At 41.5% G+C, this 12,854-nt stretch overlaps 1 protein-coding gene across 1 annotated transcript in view; it reads right to left on the bottom strand.

The window, feature by feature from the left end:
- zyx (zyxin) overlaps window positions 1-5,969 on the bottom strand; it is a 15,337-nt gene extending 9,368 nt beyond the window's left edge. The window contains 1 exon segment of the mRNA XM_035672595.1: window positions 5,675-5,969. The gene's annotated coding sequence lies outside the window, so the exon portion shown is untranslated.
- Window positions 5,970-12,854: the final 6,885 nt, after the last annotated feature.

The following is a 12,854-nucleotide window of genomic DNA, read 5'->3' as shown; positions in this document are numbered from 1 at the left end:
AATAATAATAATGATGATGATGATTGCCAATGCTTGACACCGCAATATTTGGACTATGTATTTTGGACTATATATTATATAGTGGATATATATTATATATATTGGAATTATGCAGCCTTTGTAACAGGTTGTAAAAGATAAATGTCTCAACACGTAACCTGTAACAGTTTCTTTCAAAGTATAGAGGTTTATGTGCATGGAAATAAACATTCTAGTATGTTAATAATGTAGCAACAGTTTCCTTTTAATAATAAGATCGATGATAAAGTCGGTAAGAGAGAAAACTACATAAATTATTTCCCCCAAAATATAAAATATTTCAAATATTAAAATAACTGAACTTATTATAGTGTCTTCTGCTCCTTTTGTTTTACATTAGGGCTTTTAAAGTGACTCGTGCTAGTTAAATTTACTCTATCGTACTCTTATATTACTGTAACTCACTGTATCTGAAGTTGTTATATGCACATATGCACGTAATACTAAGATAATAATAAGAGTAGTTGTCAGCTAGATCTCCAAAAGCCACAGAAAACTTTGTTTGCACTGTGGGTTAAAACGTAGAGACCATCGGTGGTTTTCACCATTCAGATATAATTTGCAGAGTTTGCATTTGAGAAAACGTTTCCAGGAAGAGAACAACTCTGACACGGCCTTGAAGAATGATTATGTAGACTGGGCCCAGCTGAGGGTGAAAGCTAAACTAACCAGGAGAAGTTGAAGTATCTCATCCTCATTCCACAAACGCTTCAAGTTCTGACAAGACAAAGAAGAAAAAACAAATTCTTGATGCTCATGACATAACTCTCTCACTCTCTCTTCTCTGTGAAAGCAGTGCAAACGTTTTCTTCTGCTTTTTGGGTCAACTTCCTTTAAATTAAGATTTACTGATGTTTACTGACACTTTTAACCATTTACTGCATGTCCACGGCCGCGCTGTCCTTTATGCATGTGGAGGTGTTTCATTGTGTCATTAGAAAGTCTAAGATGTCCGACTATGAAACACTGCTATATTGGCTACACACCACTTTAACAATACAGGGACATAATTAATAATTTGTCATAATATACTGTTTTCTTGTGTTATCAGATAGCTCAATATGTGTACAGTGTGTATGTTTTATCATGTAATTATGCAAGACAGTATATTTTTCATTAGACAAATACCAATAAAAGTTGTTTATTTTGTTATAGCTTTCAAATCTGACTAGACAAAAGTTTTAGTAGAGAAGAAATTCTTTATGATACATTTGACTACAACAGCATTACTGATTGATAATAGTGATCAGCTATGCCACTAGAAGACAACTCACTCTCAAATGTAAAAGTGAAGTTATGAAAAAAAATTCAAATCAACCACAGAATCTTAGTTTCACACGGTAAATAATTCAGAAAAGTGCTGCAAGAATTGATGAGGGGAGATGGCGAGGCTCTAATGGAGATGCAAACTGTTCTGGTTGCCAACTTTCTGCAGGCACACAGGAAAAAAATCTGTGCAGCAGTCTGCACCAGGTGTTTTTACGTCTCTTGGAAAATAGCTGGCTACTCATTAAATTAGTATCAAGGCCTACTTCGAGTTGAACAGCGTGGACACTGAACATATTGACTGGTTACGGTCAAGATAAAGCTCTTGGATTCATCGTAAAATGTCAACAGTGCTCGAAACAGAACACTTGGATCTACGAAAGCTTTCTAAAAAGGAGCTCTCGACAAGGATGGGTGCAGACCGTGATTTAATCGTTTCATTGCAGTACTTAAGCAGCCCCTGTTTCTCAGAGACAATGTGCAATAGTCCTCTCAATTATTCAACAGTGATGATAAGTTGTGGTCAGGTTCCATCTGTTCGTTCATACGGTCCTGAGGGATTTAATACCATGACATCAGCTCCACACTCAGCTTCAGACATCCTACGGCAGATCTATCTTGAAACCCGATCCTTGAGATGAGAGAGACCCTCGGCTGACGAACATATTTGGCACTACAACTCGATGACATCACCTTTTTTTGCTTTTTCAGTTTCCCTCCAGTCAGCCTCTCTTTTTTCATGCATCTTTGCTGCTTTCCTCTGTCATTTTTTACTCCCTAAATGAGGATCGAGTGCTTGTGTTAAGTCTGACTCCCTCTCTCGATCTGATGTATAGACTCGTGTTCTGTGGCGGACCGCAACCATTTTTATCTCTTTTATTCTTTCCTCAACCTCATCATTCATCTCTCACCCACCACTTGAACTGAATGACATCACTTGGGCCTGCATTTAATCATTTCTACTTTACAGCTTTGGTGGAAGATGGCATTGTGTAGCCTTTAGGTAGGCCCCTAGAATAAATTACACACTGTACTCTGTAGCTTTTGAACTTTGTCTTTGTATAAATTCCGCACAGCTGAACCCGCTTTTACAGGCTATAAAAAAAAATGGTTCTCAACCCTGTTTTGGGTACCACAGCCCAGTTGGTTTTCATTCCATGTTATCAGGGGTGGATTCACACATGGAACAAAGAGTGAATATAATCAGCCTAACTACCATGAAGGATATACACTAGCAGGGCTGTGGCACAACATGGTTGGAGAATCGCTGTCCTAGAAAACAGAGACTTGACTCAGCAGTTCAAGTCCCATATGGACTATTAAACCGTGCAAACAAGCTAAGCTCTTTTTGTGCCACACCTTGTATTATCTTTGTGTTCCTCTGATGCAGTAGCTGTTGAGGAGGACTTTACCACACTCTTCAAAGTGTCAAACTGTTAAACTCAGCTGTGGTTCATTACTTTGTGGTTATAGAGGAACTAAATTTAGTTTATATACTGTACTACTGCTTTTTAAAAGGTCATATATGGAAGTGTTTTAGTGTGGTGCCTAATCAAAAAACAAAAACCAGCTACTTATTATGCGAGTACAGTCTTCACATAGTAGTACCACTATGCCTACATACATTCAGTAAAAAACATGTCCCTGTTTTAAAGGTCCAGTGTGTAATATTTTGGAGGATCTATTGGCAGAAATGTAATATAATATTCATAGCTATGTTTTCATTAGTGTATAAGCATCTGACATGTTTTTCATTACCTTAGAAGGAGCTGTTTTTATCTACAGGGAGATATTGAACCCACCATGTTTCTACAGTAGCGAACAGACAACCACGTTAGTTTCCTACACGCTTGGAAGGGGAGGGTGAGGCGAGTTGGTTGCAATCGACAACTGCACTGCTAGATGCCACAAAATCCTACACACTGGTCCTTTAAAAACAACACTGGAAGGGGGTAAAGGTCCCAAATCTGATCACAGCTTTACTCACTAAATATCTATACTTGGCAATACAAACAATAATAAAAACAATAAGGAAATAAACAAAAAGTTTCCCCATTTATAAAAACAGGTTACTTAGAGAGAACCTGAATTTCTGAAAATACGAAACTTCTTCCATGTCTGGTCAGTCATTGTATCAGTGACTAGTGTGTTGTTGATGAAACTCTCTATTGTTCTGATGTTAATAGCACACCCAGTTTCTGGGAAAGCGTGTCTAGGCCGGGGGTCACTAATGCGCAGACAAACAACCCTTTTGAGTCCAATCTTACAGGTCACTGGATATGCATTGAGCACCAGTGTTACGCTCCCTCTCAGACTACTGTTAGCTGACTGATTAAACAGGCAGCATTTCAAAACTGGTAATAACATCAGCCAGTGGGCTCTGTGTCAAGCTCTCGCCCAAACAACCTTATCTGCACTGACATACAGTAGAACGATGTAGGACAAACAACAGTCACAAGACAGCGAGAGACAAATTCAAGGAGCTAGACATGTGATGATTTGGGGGCAATGGGATGCCCGAAAATAGCCTGCGAGTGTCTCGACTCATGGAGGCTAGAATTAAGGAGGATTCCTCGTCACCCCGGTCACACAGCCGTTCATAGATCATCTTCATTCACAGATTTTCAGCTGCCTCACCAATTTAACGAGGCGTCAGTGACCATAATCCCAGTCTTTTTCAAACAGAAGAACCACACTAACCTCAGGCTGACCCAAAGAAAGAGCCTGCTTGCTTTAAGTTATTCTTAAACACAGCTCACTGTGGCCTCGGGTTGAGGCTCCCCTCCTATCTGGCTGATGAAAAGGCAAATCACATAGGCAACGCACAAACACTGATAATCACAGGACTTCTCAAAATTGTAGAAATTCTGTGCTCAAATGATATGGTACAATGCTGATGTGTTCTTCAAACGTCCCTCTGCTGTTGTGGCAGATCTCTTCACACGCTCTCTCAGACCCAACAAGGTAACTGGGTATGTAAGCCATTCGATTGTACAAAGAGGCATACATGTACCACCTCATAACAGCTTTCTATTGACTTGGCACTATCAATAAGTTAAACATACTGTAGCCTGGTGCTCCACCCACCTTGGCACCCCACTGATTAGATAGTTAGTCTACTGTTAGCCAGTGATTTGACATCAATGGGTGTAAAAACATCATATATTCAGACAGATATTGCGATATGATTCACAATTAGTGTGTGAATTGCCTTTTTTTCGCATCACAAAATAAATTTCCATTGAAATAACTATTCAAATCATGAGGGGTATGTACTAAAAAACATGTTCTCTTCAATCTGGAGAGCAGGATTTGTAGGCCAGGGCATCTCTGCAGCACTACAGCACTACATTATAATGCTGGTTTGTCACACATTTTACATTTATCCCAACAAAAAAAGAGACTGCAGCTTCAGCGATTTGCATGTTGCACTTGGCCACATTAATTGTGCATCCCTACACACAAACACTACAAACGATGGCAGACATAGCTAGAGCTAATTACACATAACCTTAATCATAACTAATCAGCAACACAAACAGGAAAATGAAGGGGTTTTTTTAGCAAATAAAACCGTTTTGTAGCTCGGTGGCTAAGAGACATCAGGTTCATGGTAACATTAGCTCGTCTTAATCCAATTACCGAGCTGAATCAGGTATCGTTAAAGCTGTTTAATCCACGGACGCTTTGAATGACAACTGCCACCTTTTGTAACAAACGTTAACCCCCCCTGGCTCAATCAATCAATCAATCAATCAATGGTAACGTTAGCTACCACTACCAGTTTGTTTCGGGGCAGAAACACCGCCCCATTTTTTTTTCTTCCTTACCTCATGTGGCAAAAAAAGACTGCTTCTCCCAACTGTGCTGTCATCAATGTTAATATTTTTTTCCTTCTCTCTGAAGTCCCAAAAAAAAACCCCAAAACGGCTGCACTGCTAGCTAACCTGCTAGCTATCTTTGTCAACTTTTTGTGTGTGTGTAGCTGGACTTCCTGTTAGAGCTTCCGCATAGCACGTCCCTTATCGTCGGTGCCCATCAGCTGTGTGCAGCAGCCCACGGTGCGTTCAGGGGCCAGAGATTTGTTCCTATTCACTAAAGCGACCACTCGGCTAGGGGGGACACCAGCAGCCCAACGGGAGGTATCTTTCACCCACAGTCATGCGATATATGACAGATGTCATTTTCCTGAGGTGATAACTGCAGTCTTAAATGACTAATGGGTGAATTCCGTCATTACACTTGTATATAGAAAAAGACTTTACCTTATTAGGTAACCTGCTGTGTCAGTCTGCCCCCTCCACCCCTTCCAAGAATGTAAAAAACATGCCAACTATTAATCTGATTCTCAGCAAATACAGTTACTTACCCTGTTAATACAGCTGCAGTGTGGGTCTTTTCCTTCCCCCTCTTTGCTTTTTGTTCTTCTGTTTTTTCTCTTGGTCCAAGCTGAGTAAGAGTTTGACTGTAATGGTAACTTCTCTTTCTCTCTTCCCCTCTCCAGCTATTAGACCCTCCCCCTGTGCTTTTCAGTCTGGAAAAGGAATGACACCATCCTTCCAAACAAGTTCTTTCTCGTTTGACTTTGGCCCAGGACTTGTGTATTACTATGTAAACAGCACCTCTCTCTTTCTGTTTCTCTCTCTCTCCCTCTCTCTCTTTCTCTCTCTCTTCATAAACTGTCCAGTCAGACCCCTCCTCCTCCTCCTCCTCCTCCTCCTCCCTTGCTCCCCTTTCTCTCTGGATTCTTGCAGCATTCTTCAGTCAATGACATCAACCCTGTTGCCTCTCCTTGTAAGGTCAGACCGAGGGAATGAGGGAGCAAGAGGGAGGGAGAGATAATGGGGCTAGAGGCTTGATTAGATACAGACACTAAAAAGTGGTCAGGGTTTTAAACACAAGGAGGTATAATGGCCGAAGAAAGTATGTTCAAACAGGGCCCGGCTGTGGAATAGGTTGGCTATTTTAGCTTCTATTTACTGACAGGAAAATAAATAAGACTGTTTTTTAAAGCCTTTCTTTCTTTCACTTGCCCCAACAGGCAAAGCTGAGGATCAGATTGTAAAGGCATTATTATGTCGGTTGCCAAGTGCACTGCCACATCGTTATTTGCTTTGCACTAAGGCTGTAAACATGCGAAAGGCTTAGACTGCGTCTCTGTACACGATTAGTACCCTTGATTATAGAGTGTAAACGCATTTTTATGTCTTTTTTTTTTACAAGTTTTTCTGTTGTTTCTTCGTAACAATAAGGATGTGATCGCCCTCGAACTGATGTTAAATGACACCTCCCACCCTTCACATCAGCAGTTTCTATGGCTTAATATCCGTTTATGTCTCACCCACACACACTCACTCATACCCTTGCAACTCACTTTATCTTATCACACTTTCAGGTGTCGTCATTGCTCGCACAAAGCACGAAATATCTCATAGCACTATATTATCTTTTGTGGAGATAGATAGATAGATAGATAGATAGATAGATAGATAGATAGATAGATAGATAGATAACATACACAACCACATACACAACCAAGAGGCTATATTTATGCTGGATAAACTTTGTTGTCCCCTGAAACTAACTTTTATATCCAAGTAACAGCTGGGACAGATGTTTTTGAGTTCACTGAAGAACATCCAAGGACATGATAAGACCCCCAGAATTGAATGACCATCACCTGGGTTTGTGGGAAATTGTCCATTATTTTATCGGCCAAACATGATTTATAAATGGAGACAATAAACGTCAGATCAGTCGATAAAATAATCATTAGTTTGCATATTTGCAGCCCTATCTGTGTCTGTTTCTAGATCATCCTGAAAGAAAGGAAACGGCATTGGTCAACTGCAGCTCTCAGACTACTGACACTACTTTGTTTTAATGTCCCGTCTATAGGCTGAATTTGACACTAGATAACCTTTTTAAAATGGATGTGAGATCACGATATGACACAGACACAGTCGCAGTCTCATTTAATTCAGGTTGTGAAACCTCAGGCCAGGTTCTCCAAACATCTGCAGTAACTGTTGTGTAACCTGTTGCTGTCTGATTCATGTCTGTGAACTACAGGGAGTGGTCATCAGGGTCTTTGATAGCCTATTGTCCCGTAAGGAATGTTTCCAGTCTCTCCCCACTTCCACTGGGACAAAAATGTGTCAGATTTCCACTCAGAGATTTCCACAGCAACTCCGGTGCTGTGCTGAGGGAAGAAAAAAAAAAGCGCACCCCATCCTGGCTGCTGGCTCTCAGGCAGGTGACATGCGAGAGAAAAAAGGTCAAAGTCTGTGTGCCGTTCCAGATTTCAGCCAGTTCCCGAGCAGTGGCTTTCTGAGCCGTGGGTGGAGAAGGGGAAGGAAGCTGAAATGACACACATGTAACGCTCTTCTTCCCTTTTTTCAGCCAGCTGCAAACACTGAGTGGTGCCATGGTGATGGAAGTGTGGAAAGTTTGGATCAGGCAGGGGAGAAGGCAGCTCAGGGGTCCAGTCAGTCTGGAGGTAAGACAAAAAAAAAAAGAAAAACAGGAGGCCGTCAGAATCAGAGCCAGACAGCCTGGAATGCAGCCAAACCTTGGAATGAGCAGTTCCTCTCCCCCTCCCTCTCTAAAGTGCCATATTTTTCTCTCCCTCTTTCATGCTGCATTTTTCTTCACCACTTTTTCTCCCCCAATCCCTCCATTTCTCACTCTGCCCTCCATACTCTGCACTTTTATTTCCCTTCCCATCTTTCTTTCCGCTCCACCCTCTCCACCTCCCACTGCTCATGTGAGTCAGTACCTGCTCATAATACCGAGTTAATACCCTGATCTTGGATCATTTCCGATCCATAAAGAGTCTCTCTCTCTCTCTCTCTCTCTCTCTCTCTTCCTCTCTCTTTTTCTCTCTCTGGACGCACTCATTTTCTCAACAAAGGAAAAATGGGAAGCCATTTGAATGCAAGGTAAATGTTTTTAATTGCTCACACCCAAGGAAATGTATTTTAAATGCATAGAACACAATCGTGACAGAGCAGACAGAAATTACTTGTATTACTTTCCAGTTTTCCTCTGTTGATATTTGTTTCATGCACACATTTTTGTGTTTGAAAATATTGTGCCTTGATAACAAAATACACCAAACAAAACAAACACACACTGTTCCAGGCCCCCCATTTTTTGTAGGTGGTTATTTTTTTAATGAATTCCTCCACTGATATCGGTAACATGTTAACACTGAAATAATCCTTCAGAAAACCATTTAGCTGTAGAGACAGGGGAGTCAGACTTCCATGCACATAAAGCTATAAAACTTTATTTGATATTCTTTTAGATATAACCGATATTGGCAAAATTCCCTAATAAACAAAGGTCTGTGTTCATTCATTTGTGTTACAGATATACCAGGAAATGTGAACTGTGAATACAAATCCAGGTATAGTGCGAGAAAGAGCTGTTCAAAGGTCCACCTCTAAAACACATCTCTGGTAATTTAGGTTGATTTGGGCTGTAAGATAAAGCTGATGAAGGAAACTGTAATGTACCCCATATAGTATAAACGTGTAGACCGCAGTGGAGGTGCAAGGGAGATCGAACAAAAACAAAGCAAAAACCATTTAGCCATCAAGCAGAAATTCCAGGCGTACTTTGGAGAGGATGAAAACGTGCATACTTGTAACAGAACATGGTCTCTTCACTCAGCACCGGGAGGAAAAATCTCTCTGCTGCCAAACTGGCTTCCATTCAAAGCCAGTGTGAGACTGCAGTGCCCCAGTTCGCCCACCAGGTGTCAGGCTGGTACACATTACTGTGGTATGCGCAGCCAGACTCAAATACCTCGAGGGAAGAAGATTCCCCCAGAATCTCTGACTGCAAGTGAATCCACATCAGCTGGAGATGTGATAAAAGACAGCAGGGTGTGTAAAGTGGAAACTCATTGATACTGACACCACTCTAAAAGAGGCTGTTAAGGAGAATGGACACTTGAAAAGTAAGCTGGACACAGAAGCATCACTGGGAATACACAGTGCAGCGGTGGTGGTGGTCTAGATGAGGATGGGCTGGAGCGAGAGAGAATGTGGGGTAATTGCAGGAGAGAAGAAAAAGGATTGTAAATAATAGAGGAGAGATGGGAACTCCTCATACGCAAGATTTTGTGTCAGTGCACAAACACGAACACACACACACAGACAGACATCATGAGCACGGAGACTCCATACCACCCACACACAAAATATAAAAACCCAAAAGAAAATGTGTGTACTGGAGAATTCCAGCTAGAGATGGTAAACTGGCAGCTCGAAGTATCAACTAATAATACACATAAACTCCATCCCTATGGCTAAAACAAAGCTAATCGCATAAGCAGGGCAATTAGAGACCACCTTATGAGAGGCTGCCTCTTTCCATAACAACATTTATATCTCTCCCTCATCTCCACCCACCTCATACACCCCATCCTTCCTCAAAAACAAACCTTAGAGAATTTTCTCCCCCCATATTTCCTTTCTCTCTTCATTTTTTTCTCTCCTTTTTGTTCTACCTCTGTCCACTTCCCCCCATTCACTCCTCCTTCCCCACTCACATTTTTTCTCTCCTTCATACGTGAAACCCAATGCAGCCTGGCTGTCAGATGCACACCCTCCCTTCCTCCTCAAGACACACATGTCCTCTGTCTAACTAACTTGGTGGCTCCTTGAGGGCAGATGCGTAACATGTGCTTCCAATTAACACATGTAGTAACACATACTAGCAGCAGCTAGGTTCAGCGGAGCACAGAAGATATATGGAAAGCAGTGGGTAGTGATGAAGTAAAGAAAATGGGAAATGGAAAAATGGCATCTTTTAGAAGAGTTTAACCAGTCTGAAGTAGTTTTTGTTCAAAGAAAAATGGTTTGACAACCTTTAGAATGACTTTGGAAACAGGCATTTCAGTTCATCAGAGCAGAACAGCTTTAGAGTGCCTGAATGAGACAGTATTAAAGCTCTTATTCATTATCCTTGAGGGGCAACCTACATAACAGCCAGGAACTGATAGACAGATAGTGACAGGTACATGAAAGTCACTGATTACAGGAATGAGATGTGTGTGGGTCCCTGAGATAATATTCAACAGGGTCTGCTGCATTTAAATTCAGTGCAGCATCATCACCCGAGATAAGAAAACAAGAGATGTGCCGACAGGAACACGACAGAAATCCTCTGTGTCATGTGTTGTAAGGTGGTTTTATGCCATTGCACATGCTTTGTTAGCATTAGTGTGAACGTGTGTGTAGGAGTTAGACCGGAGCAGACAGAGGTGCTGAGAGGCAGTCATCTTCGTGAAATGCTCATGGATCATGAGTGAGATTAGTGTCAAGAATTTCTTCCCTTTGTGGTTGACCTTGTCTCGCATTGACGGCCCTTCCCATAGATCACTGCGTTGTCACAGGTGTACTGTATATATGAAGCATGTGAACGTGTGCGATCAAGCTGCAGCTAACGATTATTTTCATCATCAATTAATCTGCAGATCAGGTTTTGAATTAATCGTTTGGTTTATAAAACAGCAGTATTGTTCGACCAACAGTCCAAAACCAAAAGATATTCAGTTTATTGTGAGAGAGAGTGAAAAGCAGCATAGTCTCCCATTCAGAAGCAGGAGTTGATTATAAAAATAGTCACAGATGAATTTTCTGTTGATCCACTTCCATCGACTAGTGTGTGAGTGTCTCAGTAATCTCAGCTAGCTTGCACACAGGGTGAAATACGTCTTACCTCTGATACAGAAGAAGGTGTAAAGATAACAAGAACCAAATATGAATGATACTGAGAAGGACTGACAAGGTAGAGCAGGATATATAGATTAATCATGGATTACAGCTATGATGCTGTGAGAAGAGAGAGAGATGGACTGAGGCATGGTAGAGACTTCCAGACAGTGATTTACACAGAGTTATGGGCAGATAGAGTGGGAATTAAGAGCCAGAAAGGGAGATAGGGGTTGAAGACAATATACTCAGTCTGCAATTATACATATCATAGGGGAGCAGTACGTTTTTTGTTTTCCAACCAGGGTAAGCCAACAGCCCTGAGTGAAGCTGACCCCCGCAGCAGCCTGTAGCCTCATCTCCTCAGCCCCAGTGGGAACCCAACAGAGAGAGCTAACACACATCTATATATAAACTCACAGTGCAGGGATTGGCTGGATTATGTATGATTTGTTATGTCTAGCAAGTCACACACCCAGTGTAAACCCTTCATAGGTATATCACATCCACGCCTCTGCATCTCTTTTGTATCTATTTAATTCTCAAGCTAAATGATTAGACTGTTTCCTCCGTCCATTCTGGGGTGCTAATTTTTATTTCACACAGCATCGTCTCCACACCTCTCCCGCACATGACTCAACTGTTCTTTTGCTTTCCTTCCCATCACTCCCCCCATCTGCCCATGTCTTTGTCTCTCTGTCCTTCCATCTGTTGTGCTCTCTTTCTTCCTCGCTCAGTGTATGTAAAGTCAACAAAACGTGAGTGGACACACACGCACCTCCACACTCACATACTTCACTGTCCAGACTGTTGCTGCGTCATTTGCTGGACAAACACTTATAGAAACAGCACACACACATTTGTAATTAGCAAAGGGAGGAATGGGGGTCAAACAGAAGACGGGTTAGAAAGACAGGGAGGTAAAAAGAAAAGAAAAGAACAAGTGTTGATGAAACGGAAGGCTGAGAGGGAAGGTGGAAGGTTTAGGTGTGGTGGTGTTAGGGATATAAATACAAAAAAAAAAAGTCAAAATGAGAGAGAGAGAGACATAGATAAAAGATCTTTTCCTCCATGGAAGAGAGGACGAAGGGAACAAAAGGAGGAAAAACACAAGTAGAGCTAATAGAGGAAGATGTAGGGATGTGATTCAGAGTGAACAGACAGCAAGATATAGGCGCAGAGATGACTGAGGGGCGGATCAATACAGAGAGACGACAGAGAAAGAGGTGGAGACTCAGCAAGGAAAACCCTTTTTTCTTCAGGATTGTTTAGCATTGGTGTATGTGCATACATTTTTTTGGAGTGATCAGTGAGAGAGGGTGATTGAGAGGGAGATGGAGAGGGGAGAGGCGCGAGGAAACCGCTGCAGTGCATTGTTAGGCTGAGCGCACACAGGAGAGGGAGACAGAGAGAGAATCCCCCATTTTAGCTCAACAATATTACAGCAGTGCAGTGATATCTACAACAATGGCAGCCCGGCACTCTCAGCACTGTGCTATTGATCTTGTGGAGGCAACCCAATACACACACAGTCAATCTAATTGTTGTTTTAACCTTTCATTAGATTAATGCCTGTGGTTGTTTTGATCCTTCTGGTTTACAAATTATCCAGTCATATTATCAGTGTCAGTCCCAATTACTCTTGTAACTGTAATAATGACTGCAAATTGAATGGGCTATTGTGAACCTAACATTACAGGTAACACATTGATTATATTGATAGGTTTTAAAAAGAAGAGACATGTTTGTTAATAATAATGCTAATAATGCCTCACATCTTTATTTAGTCTCAATCTATTCCCCTTAGGCATACTGACTTACTAA

Source organism: Morone saxatilis, unplaced genomic scaffold (assembly GCF_004916995.1).
Source record: "Morone saxatilis isolate NCDOM2014 unplaced genomic scaffold, NCSU_SB_2.0 Contig24, whole genome shotgun sequence".
In the NCBI taxonomy this organism is placed as follows: Eukaryota; Metazoa; Chordata; class Actinopteri; family Moronidae; genus Morone; species Morone saxatilis.
This window is presented reverse-complemented; position numbering and strand designations above follow the sequence as displayed.